At 36.2% G+C, this 24,862-nt stretch overlaps 1 long non-coding RNA gene across 1 annotated transcript in view; it reads left to right on the top strand.

Annotated features, from left to right (window-relative positions):
- The window catches only part of LOC110259434, a 64,455-nt gene that overhangs the window by 10,028 nt on the left and 29,565 nt on the right, over positions 1–24,862 (top strand). The window contains exons 5-6 of the long non-coding RNA XR_002341844.1: positions 1,773–1,898; positions 3,828–3,931. This is a non-coding gene — a long non-coding RNA (uncharacterized LOC110259434). The remainder of the gene's footprint in view (positions 1–1,772; positions 1,899–3,827; positions 3,932–24,862) is intronic.

Below are 24,862 nucleotides of genomic sequence, written 5' to 3'. Positions count from 1 at the left end.
ATTTAAAACAGTTGTCTGTTATACACTTTATTGACTAGATTGTAGAGATATAGTGTTATAGTTATTGAACATATGTAGATCTGAAAGGTTATGTCTTTTTAATTTACTATCATAAAACAATGGTTTTAATTGTATGGATTTATCTGTCACTTTTGTTTGTTTCCTTAAATCAGTTATTCAGTTATCTTTCATAGATTCAATAAGAGAAAGATACAATATCTCAGTTTCTTTATTTTATCTTATTTATTTATTTATTTATTTATTTATTTTGCTTTTCAGGGCTGCACCTGCACCACAGCATATGGAAGTTCACAGGCTAGGGGTTGAATCAGAGCTATAGCTTCCAGCCACAGCCACAGCCACAGCCACAGCAACGCAGGATACGAGCCACGTCTGTGACCTATACTACAACTCACGGCAACACGGGATTCTTAACCCACTGAGCAAGGCCAGGGATTGAACCCGCATCCTCATGGATCCTAGTCAGGTTCGTTAACCGCTGAGCCGCAAAGGAACTCCTGTCTGTCATTTTAAATAAGAGAGCTTTACTTGATATCCAACCAAGGATCCTAACTTTAAGGCACTTAGAATGATTCATTCTTATTTGACAACTAAGTTTACTTCATAGCTAAAGTCTAATTGCAAAGTCAAAATAAGATGACTTTATATTGGTATTGCTTTTCATGTTTCAGGCTATAAGTCATTTTCTTTGCAAGTTATAATGGAATTTATTTTAAGCATATTAATGACAACATAATAGGCCTTGAAGTGGAGTGTGTTGACTAGGATGAAGTCATTGGAAAGTAGAGTTTATCTATTATAGAATCCTAGGTAACACCTTCCTTAATGTTTTTGACAAACACTTGTCTAATTTTTTGTTTTGTTTTGTTTTGTCTTTTGGCCACAGTTGTGGCACGTGGAAGTTCCCAAGCCAGGGATCAAAACCTGTACCACAGCAGTGACCCAAGCTGCTGCAATGGCAACGCTAGATTGTTAACCCACTGTGCCAAAAGAGAGCTCCTGACACATACTTGTTAATAGCATGTGGACTCAGTAATACTGAAGAAGAAGTGCCACTGATTTGTAATACTTCTTATAGGTGAACTTGTTAAAGCAGTATCGACATTGTAGTAGTCATTATTAAAAGTTATTATGTAACATTATTAATTATTATGCAATTAAAGATGTACCTCTGAATTCACTTAAAGAAAGAAATGTAATTTCAAGGACCCCATTCTGAATCCTCTTCTGAAGCTTCAAAAGAAAACAAACTCAATATAATGGTAGGTGTTGCTTCCATCCTTACTCAAGGGGCGATGCTAAATTTGCCTGATACATTTTGTACACTTAGAGAGTTTATTCCTGTCATTATCCTTAGAGCTATTAACTGAATATATGCAAAATACTAAATATTAACATGTCCTCATACTGAAGGTTCTCAGTGAAGAGGTTTGAATTATTTGCAGGACAATTAAAACTGGAAAAAATTAAGCAAAAATAATTCAAAGTTAGTAAATTAATGAGCTGTAATTATTTTTAATTGAACTCTGACTTGAATTATAAACTTAAAAATGGTGGATGGAAAAAAGTAGTTTTCTTTCATCACAAATCTAAAATGTTTCTGTTTTAAAGGAAAACAGAACAACAACAACCAAACAACAACCAAATTTTTAATTGGTTTGGGATGTGTGTATGGCAGTTGATGTTAAGGCTCCACCTGGATGCTTTCAGATCTCTTTACCATTTTCACACTGTGTTTTCACTTCTAACAGCTAACACCTGCAAGAAGAACCAGAAATACCTGGCATTTCACCCCGGGAAGAACCCTAACAAATGACTCCTGGCACACAAGTAGAAAATACTCAAACTACCTCGCCCCAGGTCCAGACTGCTCTGAGGTATGACTTTCTTCAGAATCTTCCGTGGAGTTGAAACTAAATTGCCCTTCATAGAACTTTGATATAAAATATTTGCTTGGCTTCCTTCTCTTCCTAATCTTTCTTCCCTACTCCCTTACTCTTTTGGTCTAGAGCAGTTCTTAATAAATCATTTTCACATGGTTTCTTATCTTAGGGTCTCTTTCTGGGGAGTGCCTGTTAAGACAGAAGGATAGTCATTAATTCTGCTTATTAATTTTTCTACTCTCTGCCTTCTGAGCAAGCATAGCATAGGGTTGTATTTCCTGGCCTCCGAGTTATTTGCTCTAGTAAAGGTGACATGTGATACTTCTGGGCCGATCTTCACATTCTCAGGATGAAACCTTTAGAACTCAGTTGTGGTGACCAAGAATGTTCCAGTTAGAGGGTGTTTTATCAGCCTGGAACCTAGAGTCAGTATGAGAAAGTCAGCCCAGCCCTGATTCAGTAATCAGAGTGAGAAATAAACTTCAATTTTGTTAATCCACTGAGACTTAGGGGATGTTTGATATAGAGCCATCTATCTAGGATATCCTGAGAGATATATAGAGGGTGAAAAAAGAGAAGAGCTCAGGATGATGGCAATTTCTGACTTGAGCTGTTGGATGGATGGTGTTAATATTCTTTGGGCTGGGAAAAGCAAGGAGAAGAGCTGGCTTTATGTAATTTTTTTATTATTCAGGTATAATTGAGGAATTACATTGGTTTCAGGTGTAGATGTAGTGATTTGATATTTGTATGTATTGCAAGATGATCACCACAATGTTAACATCTGTCATCATACATAGTTAAAATGTTTTTTTTCTTGGGATGATAACTTTTAATATCTACTCTTTTAGCATTTTTCAAATATGCAGTATATTGTTGTTAACTCTAGTCACCATGCTGTACATTATATACCCATGGCATTTTTTCTTTTTAGTTAAATTTTACTGGATATTATAGCCACAAAATTTGCTGTAATGCTCTCTAAATTGTCTTATTATAACTTTTTTTAACAGAGATGTATGCTTTCTTCATGCTATTTTTAATTGGGGGTTAGTATGACTCAAGTTGTTTTTAATTTCCAAAATCTAATGATTGACTTTTAAAACAATAGGAAGTCACTTGAATGTCTCAAACCTTTATTGTTGTTTCCACACTTATATTCATAGTTAAATTTACAAAAAAAATATTATTCTTTCCTGCCGAAAACAGCATTCTGTATGTTTGCCATTGTGTATTCTTCTTATATTCTTGATCTAATATGTCAAAGCTCTGAGTGTGACATAATTAATATCATAGTAATGCACCAATGATGTTTGCACAGATCTTGCCAAATGAGATCTGGTTTCACTCCACAGCTCTTGTGGCTTCATGAAGTTTTGTGTATGTTTGTGTATGTGAAAGAACAAGAGTGGCAGAGAGACAGTGAGTGAAAATTCATTCAGATATTTGTATGCAAGATTTTAATAAATAATAAGAAAGAATATGTAAGTCCAAGAAACAATATGATGGTCTGTTCAATACATGACAGAGAAAGTCAGAGTTCCATAAGTTAAATGAATGCCAAACCACCTGATTATACACTGGAAGTAACCTGGTACCCAAGAGAAAAAGGGAATCCACACAAAATAGTTCATTAGAGTATCATGTTTCCTTATAAGTCATTTGTGGATATTCAGAACATGTCTATGCCTAAAAGGCTCTGTTGCTTACTTCATTTTCTTTGCTTACCAGAAGCATAGCAAGGCTTGTATTCAGAGGAATGCTATGCAGGTCCTGTCTGGTATTCAAGCCAAGCACAGTGGCTCTATCAGGCAAAGGAGGAAATGAAGTTCCAACATGTCTTATTACTGATTCTCTGAAGAATTTTTGAAACACATTCAACAAATATATACAGGATGATTCAAAATAATACTTGTTTTCTAGGCTTCGGTCCTCCAAACGCCAGCATGTCATCAGAAGACTTTAATCTTAGTTTTTCACAGAATTCCTGCAAAAGGAGCTTATTTCCAGCTTCGCCATTATTGAAGGTAATTCCATTTCCATTAAGTCCTCAGTGTATATGTTTGTCAATTTGCAATACCAGTGCAAGTTTAATTAAACAGTCTTAAATACATGTACTTAAAAGTCAAATGAAGAAATTAAGATCCAGTTGTTCACCTACAACTGCTTAATTTATGCTGGCTATTTAATTGAAATTTAGTAATCGGGAAAGGAAAATCATATTCACCTGGGATTATGTTAGAAACTGTAAAGCATGATCAATTACAAGATTCACAGTGTGTCTGTTTACTTCAGTTAAAGTAACATTTTGCCCTCTTCAAATATGTGTATCAAATGTATGTGCTATTTTAAGGTAAATTAAAATAGCTAATATTCTCAATTACATTTGAAAACAAATGTAAGTTTAAGCTACCAAAGGCTAACCTTATTTTTATTTTTATTTATTTTTTGTCTTTTTGCCATTTCTTGGGCCTCTCCCACGGCATATGGAGGTTCCCAGGCTAGGGGTTGAATTAGAGCTGTAGCCTCCGGCCTACACCAGAGCCATAGCAACGCGGAATCCGAGCCGCGTCTGCGATCTACACCACAGCTCACGGCAACTCCAGATCCTTAACCCACTGAGCAAGGCCAGGGATTGAAACCACAACCTGATGATTCCTAGTCGGATTCTTTAACCACTGAGCTATGATAGGAACTCCCCAAAGGCTAACCTTTTTAATGCCGCAGATATTTCAGTTTACTTATATTTGATTTTCATGTATGTAGAAATATTTTAAAATCACGTTAATTTTAATATGAAATTAAAGACATAACTACAATTATGCTTTAAGCATAAAGTCTTTTACTTACAACTATATGAACATTCTTTCTACATAAGCCTTATGTTTGGTAATCACTCTGTATAATGTAGTTGATTCTTGTTTTTCCTGTCTGTCATACCTGCATGCATTTGTGCTCAATGGAAGGCATAAACTTATTTTAACTGAAAAGGAGATTAATCTCCTGTGATTAGATTTGATTAATTCTCCTGGGAAGGAGATTCTTAATAGCATTTAATATTGAGACACTGGAGCCTGACTGATTTGAGTTATTATAGTAACCCTATATTTACTGTGTGACTTTGAAAAAGTTGCTTAACTCCTCTGTCTCAATTCTTCTACTATCACAACGACATAGAAGCCAGAATGTATTATTCTTCATTTTTATCTGAGATGATTTTCTGAGATAATGCAGGAGAAAAAAGGTAGTAAATACTTGGTTAAAAAATCTGGATGGGCCTTTATTTAATACATGAAGCAGAGTAGGGAAATGAAAATCTATAAGTGGAACCAAGATGTCATTTTTTGTATAGATCATTGAGTAAGAATTTTAACTTCCTTAAACATCAATTTGCTCCATTGTAAATTGGGGATGATTATATTGTTTTTATTCTTCATAGATAAGTTCTATCAATGAAATAATGCATTTTGGAATTCCTTATAAAGAAATATATGTCCTACCAATTTTATTAATGACAATCACTGAGACCTGGATATGTAATACATCTTTGATAAACAATCCTTTCAGGCCTGACAAGTTTTACAATAGTAAACTTAGACCCAACATAGACTGTTGAGATTCCATCAAACAAATGTATACTGTTTGATGAATTTACAAACTACCTCAGTCTTACCTGCTAACATTATTATAGTCAAGCTCTAATTCATGCTATATTTATTATATATAAATTTTATCCTTTCACAACCTTGGCAATATAACTAGTTTTATAATCATTGCTATCTCAAATTTCAAATAATCGATATTCTAAACTTTCAAATCATTTGCTCAGAAGAAATGTAATTATTCTGAGAATAAAAGCTAGCACAGGTTGATTTATATATATATATCACAAGTAATATATTTTCATTATATGCCTATTAATTGTACTATGTGGTTTTGTAAGGCACAAAAAAACAGAGAATATTAGGGCTTTCTGCTTTTGAGATTAACTGGCTGATTTGTTGAATCTAACAACCAAATTTCTTTTCTGGGAGGAGCAAGGAAACTAAAGCAGGAAATACTTTGATACTTTGTGATGTTTCTCTTTTCCTTTTCTTTTTTTTGGTACTAAAACTCCTTTTGTTTTACTATTTTTGGAGAAGAGACTTGTGGTTGCCTGATGGGAGGGGGAGGGAGTGGGAGGGATCGGGAGCTTGGGCTTATCAGACACAACCTAGAATAGATTTACAAGGAGATCCTGCTGAATAGCATTGAGAACTATGTCTAGATACTCATGTCGCAACAGAAGAAAGGGTGGGGGAAAAAACTGTAACTGCAATGTATACATCTAAGGATAACCTGACCCCCTTGCCGTACAGTGGGAAAATAAAAAAATAAAATAAAAAATAAAAAATGTTATTAAAGTATTGTTGATTTACAGTGTTGTGTTAATTTCTGCTGTACAGCAAAGTAACTGAGTTTTACGTATATTTTTGATATTCTTTTTCATCATGGGTTATCACAGGATTTTGAATATAGTTCCCTGTGCTATACAATAGGACCTTGTCGTTTATCCATCCTGTATATAAGTTTGCCTCTGCTAATCCCAAACGCCCTATCCTTCCCTCTCCCACTGCAGCCCTTGGCGACTACAAGTCTGTTATCTATATCTGCGAATCTTTTTTTGTTTCAATGATATGTTGATTTTTGTTATATTTTAGATTACATGTATGAGTGATATCACATGGTGTTTGTCTTTCCCTTTCTGACTTTCTTAGTATGATAGTTTCTAGGTCCATCCATGTTGCTGCAGATGGCATTATTTCATTTTATAATCACTGAATAATATTCCTTTGTATATTTATACAATATATTCTTTACCCATTCATTTTTTGGTGGACATTTAGGTTGTCAGTGGACAATTACATGTTTTCTAATTGATGCTTTCTGTGAATTTTTTTTAACATCTTTTCCTCTTCATTTTTTAAAGAGATAGACTTGTTTTTGAAAAAGTGATTTTATTTTAGCATTTGTCTTGAAATTTTAATTTGCTTGATCAACTTTTTAACATTTTGACTGATTAGAATTAGTATATTAAATGTCCTTAGTGAAATTAAATTTCTGGTGCACTTTTTCATGGGTGGAATGCATTTGCTCTAGTACCTATATTAGTAAGAGCAATGTGGAAATTTTAAGGTAAAATGATGAATTGTATGCTGGTATCTACTTTCACTTCTTGGAAAAAATAATTCAAAAGGACTATTTTAAGGGCATGAAACTCCCAGGATGGAGAGAACTAGAAGGCAGGCAGGAACAACAAATTTGGAAGCTAAAAAGCAGATGGAATATTGATATAGAAATTAATAGGCCTTTATTGTCGGACCTGAGAAATCCAAATTCTCAAGCTCTAGTGGTACAAACAAAATCATTCTGACTTTTTGTTACAGAATTTCTCATTGGGAATTGGAGGATCAGTTACTTCTGGGAATTGAGAGGAAAAAGTTGGCCGCAATGAGGAAGAGTAGGTGTAGGTAGTTTAAGAGGGAGTTTGATGGCTAGATCTATTTAACACTCCACAGCCTGGTAACAGGCTCTTATAGAAGGAGATGAGAAGTTTATTTTCTGGAGAGGTTAAAAGAGTGGGACTGGCCTGAGAAAGAACATGTATATTTGGAGAAAATATCATCAATAAGAAAACTTTACTGGGAGTGGTGATTAAGTAATGGAATGCATTGCCTATGCTGAAAACTAGAATCTCTTTCAATATTTGATTCTCAGTATTAGGACAAATCTTTTCAGATTGGAAATCGTAACTTTTTTTTTTTTTTTGCCTTTTCTAGGGCTGCTCCTGCAGCATGTGGAGGTTTCCAGGCTAGGGGTCTAATCAGAGCTGTAGCCACTGGCCTACGCCAGAGTTATAGCAGTGCAGGATCTGAGCAAGGCCAGGGATTGAACCTGCAAGCTCATGGTTCCTAGTCAGATTTAACCACTGAGCCACGACAGGAACTCCTGTAACTCTTTTTTAAATTTAAATCATCCCTTTTTTATGTATAATGATTTTTTTTCCATTATAGCTAGTTTACAGCGTTCTGTAAATTTTCTACTGTATAGAAAGGTGACCGTCACACATACATGTATACATTCTTTTTTCTCACATTATCATGCTCCATCATAAGTGACTAGAAATAATTCCCAGTGCTTCACAGCAGGATCTCATTGCTAATCCATTCCAAAGGCAATAGTCTACATCTATTAACCCCACGCTCACCATCCATCCCACTTCCTCGCCCTTGGCAACCACAAGTCTATTCTCCAAGTCCCTGATTTTCTTTTCTGTGGAAAGGTTCATTTGTGCTGTATATTAGATTTTGTAACTTTAGATCACCCATTTCTAAGATGACAAATTTGAGTATTTGTCTTTTATGTTGGATAGAGATCCCCTTTTTCTATTTACCATGTTATGACTATCTCTTATTAAATCTAGGGCTCAAAAATATATGTTAATTAATTTCAGTTCATGGAACTTAACACTAACATTGTTTTGGCATGTCAGTCCAGAGGGGACAGTGGCATAGGCATCTGGTATTAGAAAGAATAACATTCTGTTATTTCTTTAAAATCATACTGATTATCATATATTTTAAAATTTGAAGAATGTTAAATGAAAACCTTCACAACTCCATTCTCATCTTATAGCTCCTCTCTTCCTCTGGCCTGGGTTACTACAAGTAATAAAAAAATAGCACCTGGTAGTGCAGCAAGGTATATTGTAAATGCTTAGAATTAGAAAGAAGACAATTCTGTGACATGTGCTACAGCAACTTGAGAAATAAAATGCCCTTCAAAAACCTTGTCTATTCATCCATTCAACAAGTATATTATTTTATTTTTGTCTTTTTGCATTTTCTAGGGCTGTTCCTGCAGCATATGGAGTTTCCCAGGCCAGGAGTCTAATCAAAGCTGTAGCCACCAGCCTATGCCACAGCCACAGCAACTCGGGATCTGAGCCACGTCTACAACCTACACCACAGCTCATGCCAATGCCGGATCCTTAACCCACTGAGCGAGGCCAGGGATCAAACTGGCAAGCTTATGGTTCCTAGTCAGATTTGTTAACCACTAAGCCATGACGGGAACTCCCCATTCAAGTATTTTAGTTCCTACTGTGCTCAGGACATTGTGATCAGCTTTATTCATGATCTGTAGATGAATCACACACATTTTTTTCCTTAAGGAAATTTTTATATAGTAGCAAAACATATAATATAGCCAAGAGTATGCTATAAAATATTATAGAATCTATAATCCACCAAGATTTTTTTAGCTATTGGATATGCCTAGTATTAGAATATTATTTTTCAAATAGATTTAAATACAAATATGTTATAGGTCCTTATAGGTGAAATCAAATTTATTTTTGGGGGGCATTAAAATACGTAGAAGCATTGGGTTATCACCAGGAGAAGGAATTTAGTTATAGTCTAAGTTTGAAGTATTGTTTTATATTTTAACTGTGTATAGAGTTGTACATTGTGTTCATACTGTTTTCTTCCTCTTTCCCATTCAATTTCTTTATTCTCATCATATACAGTGATAATATTTTCTTCTCTCATAATGTAAACACAAGAATTCTAACCTCACCATTCTGTATTGTAAAGCTTCTAATTATCAGTGACTTTCATACTACAGTCTTTATCAGTAGCAAAATCTCATTAACTGTCCAACTGGGAAGTAAAAGGGAAGTCTGAACTAGAGGATATTTAAGAAATGACATGAAACAAAATATTCATGTAGTAATCTGCTGACAGCAATTGAAAATGTTAGAATCAATTATAAATGTGAAGGGTAAAAACTTGTTCTGAGCCTAAAGATACACATAGACACAAGTTATTTTTATTGCCATAGAATTCAAATAAACTCACTGCTAAAGTGATTTAAAATAATATTCTGGCTTTTCCTTGAAAATAGACTAATAGTACCTTGACTTGCACTTTAGAAAATAATCTCTTGAGGGTAAACATATGCATTTCAATTAAGCTTACCTTAATTACCATTTCAATTTTTTAATTAAATCAGTTTTTATTGTTTAGGGAGGAAATTCATCTAATAAGACAAAGACTATAACATACAAAATTCTTGTCCAAAGTAGTATAAAATTTTAATTTTGGGAGTTCCCGTCGTGGCGCAGTGGTTAACGAATCCGACTAGGAACCATGAGGTTGCGGGTTCGGTCCCTGCCCTTGCTGAGTGGGTTGACGATCCGGCGTTGCCGTGAGCTGTGGTGTAGGTTGCAGATGCGGCTCGGATCCCGCGTTGCTGTGGCTCTGGTGTAGGCTGGTGGCTACAGCTCCGATTCGACCCCTAGCCTGGGAACCTCCATATGCCGCGGGAGCGGCCCAAGAAATAGCAACAACAACAACAACAACAACAACAACAACAAAACAAAAAAAAAAAAATTTTAATTTTGTATACACTTGAACCTGATATTAGATAAAACAATTTAGGAATTATACCATTTGTAATATTTTTCTTTTTCAAGAAAACATTTAAAATTGCATTAAAATTATAAAAATTTTCCAAGAACATTAAAATATAGTTAAGTACATATAGATGTGACTTATGTTTATTTACCTATTGATTACTCCTTCATTTACTTTCTTTGGCAGTATTTCAAATTTCTGGTTTACTTGCTCACTTCCTGCTGAATTAATCTAAATGTAAGCAATAGTAGACCATGTTGAAATAGCAGAACAGTTTTCTCTGTAGAAAAGACTATACTTTTTGAAGAATATTTCCAGGAAACTTTATATACAAATAGAAATATGGGAGAAAAGTTTAAGGAAGGATCCTTTTTGTGTAAATACAAATTTATTGAGTTTGGTAAAATAGGAGGGACTGTAGAAGAATGGGATAGAATTAGTGGCACCTAGAGACTGAGCTGGGGTAGTTACTGAAGCAGGATAAAACCGTAAAAGAGGATTTTGGTAAGGAATGAGGCATCAGTAGTGCAGAATATCACAAGCATTTAAAAGCTAAAGAGGAAACTATTTTCTCGGCCAGAAGAATTACAGAAAGGAGATCATGTGGTCCATGGAGTTTGGGGGGAATTTCCCATTTTTGTGTTGTGTGTGTGTGTGTGTCTTTTTGCCATTTCTTGGGCCACTTCCGCCGCATATGGAGCTTCCTAGGCTAGGGGTCGAATCGGAGCTGTAGCTGCCAGCCTACACCAGAGCCACAGCAACGCAGGATCCCAGCCGCGTCTGCAACCTACACCACAGCTCACGGCAACGCCAGATCCTTATCCCACTGAGCAAGGGCAGGGATCAAACCTGCAACCTCATGGTTCCTAGTCGGATTCGTTAACCACTGCGCCACGACGGGAACTCCCCATTTTTTTCTTAAAGCACTTAGCTCTGAAAGTAGCTCCACACCAAAGCATGGGAGGCTAAATTACTGAGGAAATAAATACACGGAAAATATTTTTATCCAGCAGACAATGAATGTAAAGGACTCTAGAGGATATAAAGAATGTGGGGCAAATCCTGCAGAGGAGTGAGTAAGAGAAGAGTTTCCAAATTCTCTATAAACCTAAACAAATCTTGAGTTCACCCCAAATGAATTAATGAAACAATCCATTAAAGCACAGCAAAGGATTTGAAAACCAAACTGACATTGAAACCACTGCAGATGCCATTTAAAGTATAAAATTGATAAATCTCTAGCCAGACTAAAAATGAAAAAATAATTTTTTTCAACTTAGAATTCTTTTTTTTAAATTGAAGTATGTTTGGCTTAAAATATTATTTTCAGTTCTATAACAGAGTGATTCAATATTTTATATTCTACACACCACACAAAGTTATTACAAGATTATTGGTTGTATTCCCTGTGTAGTACATGATGTCCCTAGGATTTGTTTATTTGCAGTTGTTAGTTTGTACTTCTTAATCCTTGTCACCATTTTCATCTATTCCCCCACACTCTTCCTCTCTGGCAAGTACTAGTTTGCTCACTGTAACTGTTAGTCTGTTTCTGTTTTGTTATATTTGTACACTTTTTATTGGTTCCATTTATAAGTGAAAACATATAGTATTTTTCTTTTTTTCACTTAGATTAATACCCTCTAGGTCCCTCCATGTTGTCACAAATGACAAGACTACTTTCTTTTTTTATGGCTGAGTAATATGGACATGGGTTCCTCCATATCTTGACTGTGGTAAATAGTGCCATAGTGAACATATATCTTTTCAAATTAGTATTTTCTTTTTCTTTAGATAAATACCCATGAGTAGAATTGTTGGATCATATGTTAGTTCTATTTTTAATTTTTTGAGGACTCTTCATACTGTTTTCCATAATAGTTGCACAAATTTGCATTCCCACCAACAGTTCTGGAGGGGTTACTTGTCTCTGCATCCTTGCCAACACTTAAAATTTGTCTTTTTTGATTATACTCATTCTCACAAAGTGTACTGAAATCTCATTGTGGTTATGATTTTCAGTTCCCTGATGATTAGTGATATCAAGCACCTTTTCCTTTGCCTTTTGGCCATTTGGATATCTTCTTTAGAAAACTGCCTATTCAGGTCCTCTGCACACCACCCCACTCCCCATTTTTTAAAGGTAACTTGCCCTTACTGTGGTGATAATTTCCTAAGGTATGAAAATATTAAATTACTGTGTCATATACCTAAAACTAATATAATATTATAACTCAACCAATTTTTAAAACATATTGTGCTTTTTGGGTTATTTATTTTATTTTATTTTATTTTAGGGCCACACTCATGGCATTCGGAAGTTCCCAGGCTAGGGGTTGAATTGGAGCTACACCTGCCAGCCACAGACACAGCCATAGCAACATAGGATCCTAGGCATATCTACGACCTACCCCACATGCTGGATCCCCAACTCACTGAGCAAGGCCAGGGATTGAACCTGCATCCTCATGGATACTAGTTGGATTCATTTCCGCTGTGCCACAACAGGAACTCCCTAAAACACATTGTTTTTTATACTGAATTGTGTGAGTTCCGATTTCAATGTGGGATATTGTTGCTTTCTCAGAGATAAGATTTCCAAATATCTTCTCCCATTCACTAAGCTGCCTTTTCATTTTGTTGATTGTTTCCTTAGCTATGCAAAAGTATTTTAGTTTGATGTTGTATATTTGTGTATTTTTGCTTTTTTGCACTTTTTTTAGTAAACAGATAAAAAATTGGTATGACTGATATGAAAAAATATTGCCAATGTTTTTGTTTATAAGGAGTTTTATGGTGTCAGATCTTACACTTAAGTCCTCAATCTATTTTGAGTTTATATTTGTCTGGTTTAAGAGAAGGGTCTAGTTAATTATTTTACACATTCCTACCCAGTATTCCCAATATCACTTATTGATGAGACTGTCTTTTCTCATGTGTATATTCCTGCCTAATTTGTAGTAAATTAGTTGACCATTGTATATAGGTATATTTCTGGGCTTTCTATTCTGTTCCACTGACCTACATACCTATTTTTATGCCAGTACCATGCTATTGTGATGATTACAGCTTTCTGGTATAGAATGAGTCAGAGAATTTAATACCTCCAGATTTGTTCTTCTTTCTCAAGATTGCTTTATTGCTTTTGGCTAATTTTGGTATTTTATGTTTTCATACAAATTTTGGGATTATTTGTTCCAGTTCTTTGAAAAATGCTATGGTTATATTTACAGGGATTGCAGTGAATTTGTAGATTGTTTTGTGTAGTATGGATATTTTAATGATATTAATTCTTCCAATCCATGAGCATATTTATTTATGTTATCTTCAAGTTCTTTCTTTTTTTTCTTTTTTTTTTTTGTAGGTCCCATTTGTTTATTTTTCTTTTTTTTTATAATTTTTTTATTTTCCCACTGTACAGCAAGGGGGTCAGGTTATCCTTACATGTATACATTACAATTATATTTTTTCCCCCACCATTTGTTCTGTTGCAACATGAGTATCTAGACAAAGTTCTCAATGCTATTCAGCAGGATCTCCTTGTAAATCTATTCTAAGTTGTGTCTGATAAGCCCAAGCTCCTGATCCCTCCCACTTCCTCCCCCTCCCATCAGGCAGCCACAAGTCTACTTTCCAAGTCCATGATTTTCTTTTCTGTGGAGATGTTCATTTGTGCTGGATATTAGATTCCAGTTATAAGTGATATCATATGGTATTTGTCTTTGTCTTTCTGGCTCATTTCACTCAGGATGAGATTCTCTAATTCCATCCATGTTGCTGCAAATGGCATTATGTCAGTCTTTTTGATGGCTGAGTAGTATTCCATTGTGTATATATACCACTTCTTCTTAATCCAATCATCTGTCGATGGACATTTGGATTGTTTCCATATCCTGGCTATTTTGAATAGTGCTGCAATGAACATGCGGGTGCATGTGTCTCTTTTAAGTAGAGCTTTGTCCGGATAGATGCCCAAGAGTGGGATTGTGGGGTCATATGGAAGTTCTATAGATAGATTTCTAAGGTATCTCCAAACCGTTCTCCATAGTGGCTGTACCACTTTACATTCCCACCAGCAGTGCAGGAGGGTTCCCTTTTCGCCACAGCCCCTCCAGCACTTGTTATTTGTGGATTTATTAATGATGGCCATTCTGACTGGTGTGAGGTGGTATCTCATGGTAGTTTTGATTTGCATTTTTCTTATAATCAGCGATGTTGAGCATTTTTTCATGTGTTTGTTGGCCATCTGTATATCTTCTTTGGAGAAATGTCTATTCAGGCTTTTGCCCATTTTTCCATTGATTGATTGGCTTTTTTGCTGTTGGGTTGTATAAGTTGTTTATATCTTCTAGAGATTAAGCCCTTGTCAGTTGCATCATTTGAAACTCTTTTCTCCCATTCTGTAAGTTGTCTTTTTGTTTTCTTTTGGGTTTCCTTTGCTGTGCAAAAGCTTTTCAGTTTGATGAGGTCCCAAGGGTTTATTTTTGGTCTAATTTCTATTGCTTTGGGAGACTGACCTGAGAAAATATTCATGATGTTGATGTCAGAGAGTGTTTTGCCTATGTTTTCTTCTAGGAGTTTGATGGTGTCCTGTCGCATATTTAAGTCTTTCAGCCATTTGGAGTTTATTTTTGTGCATGGTGTGAGGGTGTGTTCTAGTTTCATTGCTTTGCATGCAGCTGTCCAGGTTTCCCAGCAATGCTTGCTGAATAGACTTCCTTTTTCCCATTTTATGCTCTTGCCTCCCTTGTCAAAGATTAGTTGACCATAGGTGTCAGGGTTTATTTCTGGGTTCTCTATTCTGTTCCATTGGTCTGTCTGTCTGTTTTGATACCAGTACCACACTGTTTTGATGACTGTGGCTTTTAGTATTTCTTGAAGCCTGGGAGAGTTATGCCTCCTGCTTGGTTTTTGTTTCTCAGGATTGCTTTGGCGATTCTGGGTCTTTTGTGGTTCCATATAAATGTTTGGATTGTTCTAGTTCTGTGAAAAATGTCATGGGTAATTTGATAGGGATTGCATTGAATCCGTAGATTGCTTTGGGTAGTATGGCCATTTTTACAATATTGATTTTTCCAGTCCAGGAACATGGAATATCTTTCCATTTCTTTACATCTTCTTTGATTTCTTTGATTAAAGTTGTATAGTTCTCGGCATATAGGTCCTTTACCTCCTTGGTCAGGTGTATTCCGAGGTATTTGATTTTGTGAGGTGCAATTTTAAAAGGTATCGTATTTTTGTATTCCTTTTCTAGTGTTTCATTGCTGGTATACAGAAATGCAACTGACTTCTGAATGTTAATCTTTTATCCTGCCACTTTGCTGAAGTTATTAATCAGTTCAAGGAGTTTTGGGGTTGAGTCCTTAGGGTTTTCTATGTATAGTATCATGTCATCTGCGTACAGTGACAGTTTGATCTCTTCTCTTCCTATATGGATGCCTTTTATTTCTTTGGTTTGTCTAATTGCTGTGGCCAGGACTTCCAAAACTATGTTGAAGAGCAGTGATGAGAGTGGGCATCCCTGTCTTGTTCCAGATTTGAGTGAGAAAGCTTTCAGTTTTTCCCCATTGAGGATTATATTTGCTGTGGGTTGATCATAAATGGCTTTGATTATATTCAGAAATGTTCCATCCATACCCACTTTGGCGAGGGTCTTGATCATGTATGGATGTTGGATTTTGTCAAGTGCTTTTTCTGCGTCTATTGAGATGATCATATGATTTTTGACTTTTTTTTTTTTGTTAATGTGGTGTATGATGCTGATTGATTTGCGTATGTTGAACCATCCTTGTGAACCTGGGATGAACCCAACCAGGTCATGGTGTATAATTTTTTTGATATGTTGTTGGATTTGGTTGGCTAATATTTTGTTGAGAATTTTTGCATCTATATTCATCAATGATATTGGGCGATAGTTTTCTTTTTTGGTGGTATCTCTGCCTGGTTTTGGAATGAGGGTGATGGGTGGCATCATAGAATGTCTTTGGGAGTATTCCTTCTTCAACCTTTTGAAAGAGTTTAAGGAGGATGGGCACCAATTCCTCTTTATATGTTTGATAAAATTCACCTGTGAAGCCATCTGGTCCTGGACTTTTATATATAGGGAGTGATTTTATGACCTCTTCAATTTCATTTCCAGTGATCGGTCTGTTCAGTTGGTCTGTTTCTGCTTGATTCAGTTTTGGCAGGCTGTAAGATTCTAGAAAATTGTCCATTTCTTCCAGATTGTCAAACTTGTTGCCGTATAGTTGTTCATAGTATTCTCTTAAGGTTTTTTGCATTTCTGCTGTATCCGTTGTGATTTCTCCTTTTTCATTTATAATTTTGGTTATTTGGTTTTTTTCTCTCCTCTTTTGAGTGAGTCTGGCCAGGGGTTTGTCAATTTTGTTTACCTTTTCAAAGAACCAGCTCTTGGTTTTATTAATTTTCTCTATTGTTTTTTGAGTCTCTATTTTATTGATTTCTTCCTTGATCTTTATAATTTCCTTCCTTCTGCTGACTTTAGGACTTTTTTGTTCTTCTTTTTCTAATTCGTTTAGGTGGAGGTTAAGTTGTCATTTGGGATCTTTCTTCTTTTTTGAGAAAGGCCTGTATTGCTATACATTTCCCTCTGAGCACTGCTTTGCAGCATCCCATAGATTTTGAGAGGTTGTGTCTTCTTATCATTTGTTTCAAGGTAGTTTTTAATTTCCTTCTTGATTTCCTCATTGACCCATTGGTTTTTTAGTAGCATGTTGTTGAGTCTCCATGGAGTAGGTTTTTTCTCTTTCTTTTCCCATGGTTGGTTTCTAATTTCATGGCATTGTGGTCAGAGAAGATACTTGAGATAATTTCTATGCTCCTAAATTTGTTGAGATTCGCTTTATGTCCCAATATGTGGTCGATTCTTGAGAATGTTCCATGAGCATTTGAGAAGAATGTGTATTCTGCTTTTTTTGGATGTAGTGTCCTGAAGATATCAATGAAGTCTAACTTTTCTATTGTTTCCTTTAGGATCTCTGTTGCTTTATTGGTTTTCTGTCTAGCGGATCTGTCCATTGATGTGAGGGGGGTAATAAGGTCTCCTACTATGATTGTATTCTCATCAATATCTCCCTTTATGTCTGTTAATATTTGATGTATGTATCTGGGTGCTCCTGTATTTGGGGCATATATGTTGACGATAGTAACCTCCTCTCCTTGGATGTATCCCTTAATCATTAAGTAGTGTCCTCCTTTGTCTTTCTTTATGTCTTTTGCTTTAAAGTCTATTTTGTCTGATATGAGTGTTGCAACTCCTGCTTTTCTGTCATGTCTATTGGCATGAAATATTTTTTCCCACCCCTTCACTTTCAATCTATATGTATCTTTTGTCCTAAGGTGAGTTTCTTATAGGCAGCATATTGAAGGTTTTTGCCTTTTTATCCACTCAGCCACTCTGTGTCTTTTGATTGCGGCATTCAGTCCATTGACATTTAAGGTGATAATTGATAGATGATTATTTATTGCCATTTTGAACCTCATGTTCCAGGTGATTCTATGGTTCTCCATTCTTCCTTTCTTTTTTTTTTTTTTTTTTGGTTGGATGGTCTCCTGTTATTATCTGCTTGAGTGGTTTTTTTTTTCCTTTTTGCAAATGCAATATTTGGTTTTGGCTTGTGGTTCCTGTTTTTAAGTATGCTAACCCCTTCCCATAATTGTGTGTTTTAGCCTGATGGTCCTGTAAGTTCAAACACTTCATTACTATATTAAAATTAAGAAGAGAAACATACAAACAAACAAACAAAAAGGGTTATTTATTTCCTAACATCCCTTGCCCACATTTTATGGTTTTGATGACTCTTTTTTATTTTTTCTTTTTAATTTTATTTTGTTTGAAGCATGTTCATGATTAAATCTGTATGCTGGCTTATTTGAGTGACTGCTCTCTGATTGTGGTTTCCTCAGTCCTAGTTCTTCCTCTTCTTCTTCTTTTTTTTTTTTCCTTTTCTTTTTTCTTCCCTTTCCTTCCTTTCTTTTTGGTTTAGAGAAGCCCTTTCAATATTTCCTTTAACCTGGATTTTGTGTTGCTGTATTCTTTAAGTTTTTGTTTGTTGGGAAAAATTTTTATTTCCCCTTCTATTTTAAATGATATTCTTGCTGGATAGAGTATTCTAGGTGCATATTTTTTCCTTTGAGCACTTTAAATATCTCTTGCCATTCCCTCCTGGCCTGTAGTGTTTCTGTAGAGAAATCAGCTGATATTCTTATGGGGGTTCCCTTGTAGGTAACATTCTGCTTTTCTCTTGCTGCCTTTAGGATCCTCTCTTTATCACTAACTTTTGCCATTTTTATTATGATGAGTCTCGGTGTGGGTCTGTTTGGGTTCAGTTTGTTTGGGGCCCTCTGTGCTTCTTGTATCTTGAACCCAGTATCCTTTAGATTTGGGAAGTTTCCAGTGATAATTTCTTCAAATATATTTTACATTCCCTTATCTTTTCCTACTCCTTCTGGAATTCCTATTATGCGTAGATTGGCCCGCTTTATATTATCCCATAGGTCTCTTATATTGCTTTCCAGTTTTTTGATTCGGTTTTCTGTCTGCTGACCAGATTGGGTGATTTCCATTATTCTATCTTCCATATCACTGATTCGTTCTTCTGCATTATTCATTCTGGTTTTTACTGCCCCTAGTTCAGTTTGCATCTCTGCAAATGAATGTTGTAGTTTTTCTTGGCTCCTCCTTATATTTTCTAGTTCCTTTCTGAGGGTATCTGCATTCCTGTTCATATCTTCTCTTAATTCCTCCAGTATTTTCACTGTTTCTCTTTTGAACTCCAGGTCTGTCAGACTGCAGAGATCTGTTTCATTGTTGACTGTTTTAGGTGAGTTCTCCTGTTGGTTTGACTGGGGGTGGTTTCTCAGCTTCTTCATCTTGCTTGTTGTTTTCTTTCCCCTGAGGGAGTTGTACTCTCCATTATCGGGCAGTGTTTGCGTTGTCACTGCTGTGGAATATTTCCTGAGGGCTGGCGTTGTTGTTCAATCTTCTTTGAGGCAGTGTGGCTTTTCTGGAGTGTTGATGGGTCTAACAGTGTTTCTTTGAAGCAAAGGAGGACTTCTTGAGGGCAGCCAGGACTGGGAGGTCCACACCACGATGGTAGCAGATTTCACTTGGTCATGCAGAGCTTGCTCTGGTGTTTTTAGGCTGTGGGGTTCTTGCAGGGGGTTGGCGGTGTTGGGCAGCTGTTCCTCAGGAGTGCATCACCCCCTGGGGGCTGGAGCAGCTATCTGGGTCACTGAGAACCTAAGAGGCTCCTCCCCAGGGCAGCCCAACTCAGAAAGTCTGTCTGAGATCTTTTCACGGCTGGGCCAGGCTTGTTGCAACTTTTCTGGGCTGCAGGGGGTCCTGCCTGGAGCTGGCAGTCCTATGCAGCTGATCCGCTCAGGCTCAGCACCCCCTTGGGGCTTGGGCGGGTAGCAGGGCTGCTGAAAACCCAAGAGGCTCCTCCCCGGGGAAGCGCGACTCAGAAAAACCATCTGAGAATTAGGCAGATCTATTCACGGCCTGGCTAGGCTTGTTCTAGCTTTTCTGGGCTGCAGGCCTTTTCTCGGGGGCTGGTGGTGTTTGGTGCTGCTGTGTGGAAGTGTAGCCCCTCCAAAGGGCAAGCAGGCCTGTTCAGGGAGAGCCCCTGCGGTGGTAGGCTTCAGGCAATTGTTGAGGCCAGCCCTCCTGGATGGCACGCAGCCCCAGGTCCAGTGAGAGCATAGGGGGTGGCGGGGGTGGGGGGAGGGATGCACTGGGAAGCAGAGTTTTCAGCTAGCTAGCGGGCCTGTAAGCTTGCTGTGGCATGGGGGGTATTCTATGGGGACCCACCCCTTCTTCTGTCCCCTCCCCAGCATGGGTGCAGACCAGCCTCTTCTCCCAGGTTCTCTCTGATGCAGCTTTCCACTTCCCCGCCCCTAGAGTATTGCTCCCTTCCTCTGGACAGCTTTGTTTTCTAGTCTCCCAGGCAGTCTCTCCTGTCAAACTTGACAGACCGGTTTCTAGACCTCCCAAGCAGTCTCTGCTGCACCCCGCCCCCCCAGCCCTTTCTCGGGACTAACCTCTGGAGCAGAGGTCTCGGTGCCCAGCCCCCACCCAGGCGTCCCCTGGCCTTTTCCTGGAGACCAACCTCTGAAGCTGAGGACTCAGTGCCCAGCCCCTCCCAGGCGTCTCAATTTTTGGTGACTGTGCCTGTAGTTCAGATGGTCCATTCAGTTCTTGATCAGTTTTTCAGTACTCCAACTTACTGCTACACTCATCTCTGCATCTGGAGATTCCTCCAGTTCGTTTGATCTTTCCCCCGAGTAGGTGACTTTTCAGGGTGCGGGATCCCTTTCTCCTCCTCAGTTCCCTTTTGGGAGTGCCCGTCCTGCTCGGATTCACCTTCTCTCACTCTCCTCTTTTCTCCCTATCTGCCCAGTAGTGTCATGAACTTCTTGCCGTTATTGGAGTTTAGGTTCCTCTGCCAGCGATTGGTTGCTGTTCTGTGCGAGTCATTTCTTCTGTAGATGTGCTTTTTTTGTTGTGTTTGTGGGAGAGGGCGAGTGTGTCCCCCTACTCCTCCGCCATCTTGTCCTCTATCCAAGTTCTTTCTTGACTGTCTCAATTTTTCAGAGTACAGGTCTTTAACCTCCTTGGTTAAATTTTTTTTAATGTATTTTAATTTTGTATTCTGCAAATTTGCTAAACTCATTCTAGCAGTTTGAATAATTTTTTGTTAGAGCCTTTAAGGTTTTCTATATATAGTATATTTTTATATACGGAGTAACAGTTTTACCTGTTCTTGTCCAATTTGTATGCCTTTTATTTATTTTTTCTTGTCTGATTGCTGTGGCTAGCATTTCCGAAACTATGTTGAATAAAAGTGAACATAGTACTGGAGTTAATAAAGCAAGGTGAGCATCCTTATCTTGCTCCTGATCTTGGAGGAAATGGTTTCAAATTTTTACCATTGAGTATTGTGTAACTGGGTTTGTTATAAGTCATCTTTATTATGTTGAGGTATATTCCTTCTTACCCACTTCATTGAAATTTTTATCATGAATATTGAATTTTGTCTGGCATTTTTATGCATCTACTATAATGATAATATGGTTTTAGTCCTTCCTTTTGTTAATGAAGGTAGGTACATAGTGACTTATTTACAGATATTAAAACATTCTTGAATCCCTGGAACAAATCGCACTTGATCGTGATGTATGATCCTTTTCATGTATTGTTAAATTCAGTTTGCCAAAATTTTGTTAAGTATTTCTGCATCATGTTCATCAGTGATATTGGTCTGTGATTTTTTTTTTATATTGTCTTTGTCTGATTTTGATATGAGGGTGATGCTGGCTTAGTAGCACAAGTTTGAAAGTATTTCATCCTGTACAATTTTTTGAGATAGTTTGAGAAGCATAGATATTAAGGTTTTTTTTGTTTTTGTTTTTGTTTTTGTTGTTGTTGTTGTTTTTGTTAATGTGTAGTGGAATTCCCTTATGAAGCCATCTGGTCATCTGTCCCTGGACTTGGTTTGTTGAGAGTTTTTTGATTGCATATTCAATTTCATTACTGATAATCAGTCTGTTTAGATTTTCTATTTCCTCTTGATTTAATATTGGAAGATTATATTTTTCTAGTAATTTATTCATTTCTTCTAGGTCATCTGATATCATAATTGTACATAGTGTTCTTTTATGATTGTTTCTACTTCTCCCATATTGGTTGTAACTTCTCTTTTATTTCTAATTTTAATTATTTGTCTCCTGTCTTTTTTCTTGATGATTCTAGCTAAAGGTTTATCAATTTTGAAGTCTTTTTAAAAAATAGCTCTTAGTTTCATTGATCTTGTCTAATTTTTAGTCTTAATTTTATTTCTGCTGTGATTTTTAAATTTTGCTCCCTCTATAATTTTTTGTTCTTTTTTTTCTAAGACCTTTACCTTAAATTGTTTGAGATTTTTTTTCTTATTTCTTGAAGCTGGCCTGTATTGCTGAGATGTCCTGCTTAGAACTGCTTTGCTGTGTTGTATAGATTTTGGAAAGCTGTATTTCTATTTTCGGTCCTCTCCTAAGGGCTTATCTGGGAAATCTTGGCAAGTTGACTAGAGTGTCAGGAATTTTTCAATCTGTGGCTTTTGTTCTGGGACTCAGAACAAGTAAGTTTCTGTGTGCCCTTTAAAGGTAAATTTGGTTTCTTATAGCTCTCCAGATCAAAAATGCTGCTGTTTTTAAGAACCAGTTAAGGGGGCTCATCTTCCTGGTGCCAGTCCTAATGTGGGTCTCAAACCCATTTCTCCTTAAGAAGGATCTCTGAGTTTGTGATATCCTCTTTCCTATTTTGGGTTGCCCACTGTGGGTATGGATCCTAACTAAATCATGTCTTTGCCCCTCCTACCCATAACAGTTATTTTTTATTTATATCTTCAGTTGTAGAAGAGGTATTCAATTAGTTTTCAAATTGTTGTCGATTTTATAAAATTCAAACTCTCAGCAGACTAAGAACAGAGGGAACTTCTTTAATGAGCAGAAATATTTACTTACAATTTTGTTTATACAAATAGGTTTAATCACTTTACCAAATCTAAAGAACATCATCCAGGAGTGAAGGATCAAAATAATAGGGCATAAAAGGTGTTTATGTTGTCTGTTTGTTTGTGTGTGTACGTGTACTTGTGAAGGTAGGCATTTACTTGCTAGGCAGGTTTTGATGATGTGAATATTGAGGAGCTAGATTGTTAAGGAAAAAAAGATATTTCTGTAGTTTCCCAAACAATGCCACATCTAAAATTTGTTTTAGGAAGTTGATATATTTTAATATTTTTGGGTTATTTAAGATGGGTTTAAATCCTAAAATCATGTAGCATTTTATTCCAGACATGATGATCTGGGTCTTGATAGTAGTAGATTTGATAAAGCTGAATAGATGGGTCACCATGCTGTATAGGAGAAAAAAAATTGCATTGGGGAAATAACAATTAAAAAATAATAAAAGAAAGATACTACATATGAAATGAAAATAAAGTGATTACTTAGAAAAACATTTGCAAAGTATATTTTGTCTTTTTTTTGAAAATACAAACAACTGAATTGCGGGGGAAGCCAAACAAATAAAACCATCATATATGATATTAAAAAAAGGGAAAATTATATTAGAGATCTTTGTTTCCCCAAATTTCATGAGGTATAAATCAGGCTAAATTTAAATACATGTTTTCAAGAAAGATTATTATAAATCACTCATTTAAAATAATTTTGTTTTCTGGTAGTCATTAAATTCAGCTACAGTAACTGAAATTATACTGTATGTTATTATTAATTCATATATATTAATTTATATGCTTATACACATTCATATTTACATTCATATTTATCTTATCTAATATCTTCTGTTAGAATATACATACCTTGATATCATTTATCGGAAGCACATATACTATATTTTCTCTAACACAGTACATTGACCCTAAGATATATTCAATACCATTACTGGAAATACATGAATAAATGAATTAGTGATCAAACAGAGTTACCTGTTTTAAAGAACGAAATGATCTTGTTTACTCTAGATGTATCTTTTTCAGTCAGGCTGCATTTCCTAAGCTCACTACCCATTTAATGGGATGTGATTAAGAGGAACATCTGCTTTTTTTTAAGAACATACTTAAGGTGAATTCTTTTATGGACCAAAGGTCTTCACCCCACTGAGAGGGCAGATGGATAAATGTTTGGCTTATGGTAACAGAAGGAGATAGTCTTCTAAATTAGAGATTTCAGTTCATCTTATTTTCAACTAGATAAAACTCCATATGCCCCAAGGTAATATCTTGATAAAACTCTACTTGGCCTTGTCTTTCCTGTCCATTATTTAAAATTGTGCTTCAAAAGATAAAGATAGATTAATAATTTACATTTTAGTATGAAATGAAGAAGTTGGATATTTTATATCATTATTTTATTGAATTATTCTTAAAATGTATTTTCTCCTTTTAATTATAAGCAAGCTCAGAATACATAGAAAGATGAATATATACAGGGCTTTAAGGCTTTTCTATGAAAATGTAGCAGATTATTTTTAGAGAAGAGTTTTTCTGAATTCAAGATCATAATACTCTCCATACTATTTTTTGGTTTGCTTTTTTGTGACTTTACACTTCATTGCACAAAAAGTGAGCTAATACTAAATGAGATGGCGGGAGTCAGGATTGTGTGATGTTCATACGGTTTACACAGCAGAGGCAGCTGTTGGTGCCAATTATGTAGTAATAAGCTTGAGCAGCTGCCAAAAGAATAAAACTATGTTTGACTTGAAAGCAAGTAAGACATGCTACTCGAAAGCTTCTGTCTCCCAGGATGAGGGGGGCCCATATTTAATCTGCAGGTAGAAATTGGACCCAGTAAATCAAATGGACAAGGTCAAACCAGCATCTCTTATGACTGTTTTTGCAATAATAAATTGTGGCCTTAAATTTCTAAATTAAAAAAAATTCTCTATACTTTGCAAATGACTAGTAAATA

The sequence above is a fragment of the Sus scrofa genome, chromosome 2 (genome assembly GCF_000003025.6).
Source record: "Sus scrofa isolate TJ Tabasco breed Duroc chromosome 2, Sscrofa11.1, whole genome shotgun sequence".
Lineage (NCBI taxonomy): Eukaryota > Metazoa > Chordata > Mammalia > Artiodactyla > Suidae > Sus > Sus scrofa.
This window is presented reverse-complemented; position numbering and strand designations above follow the sequence as displayed.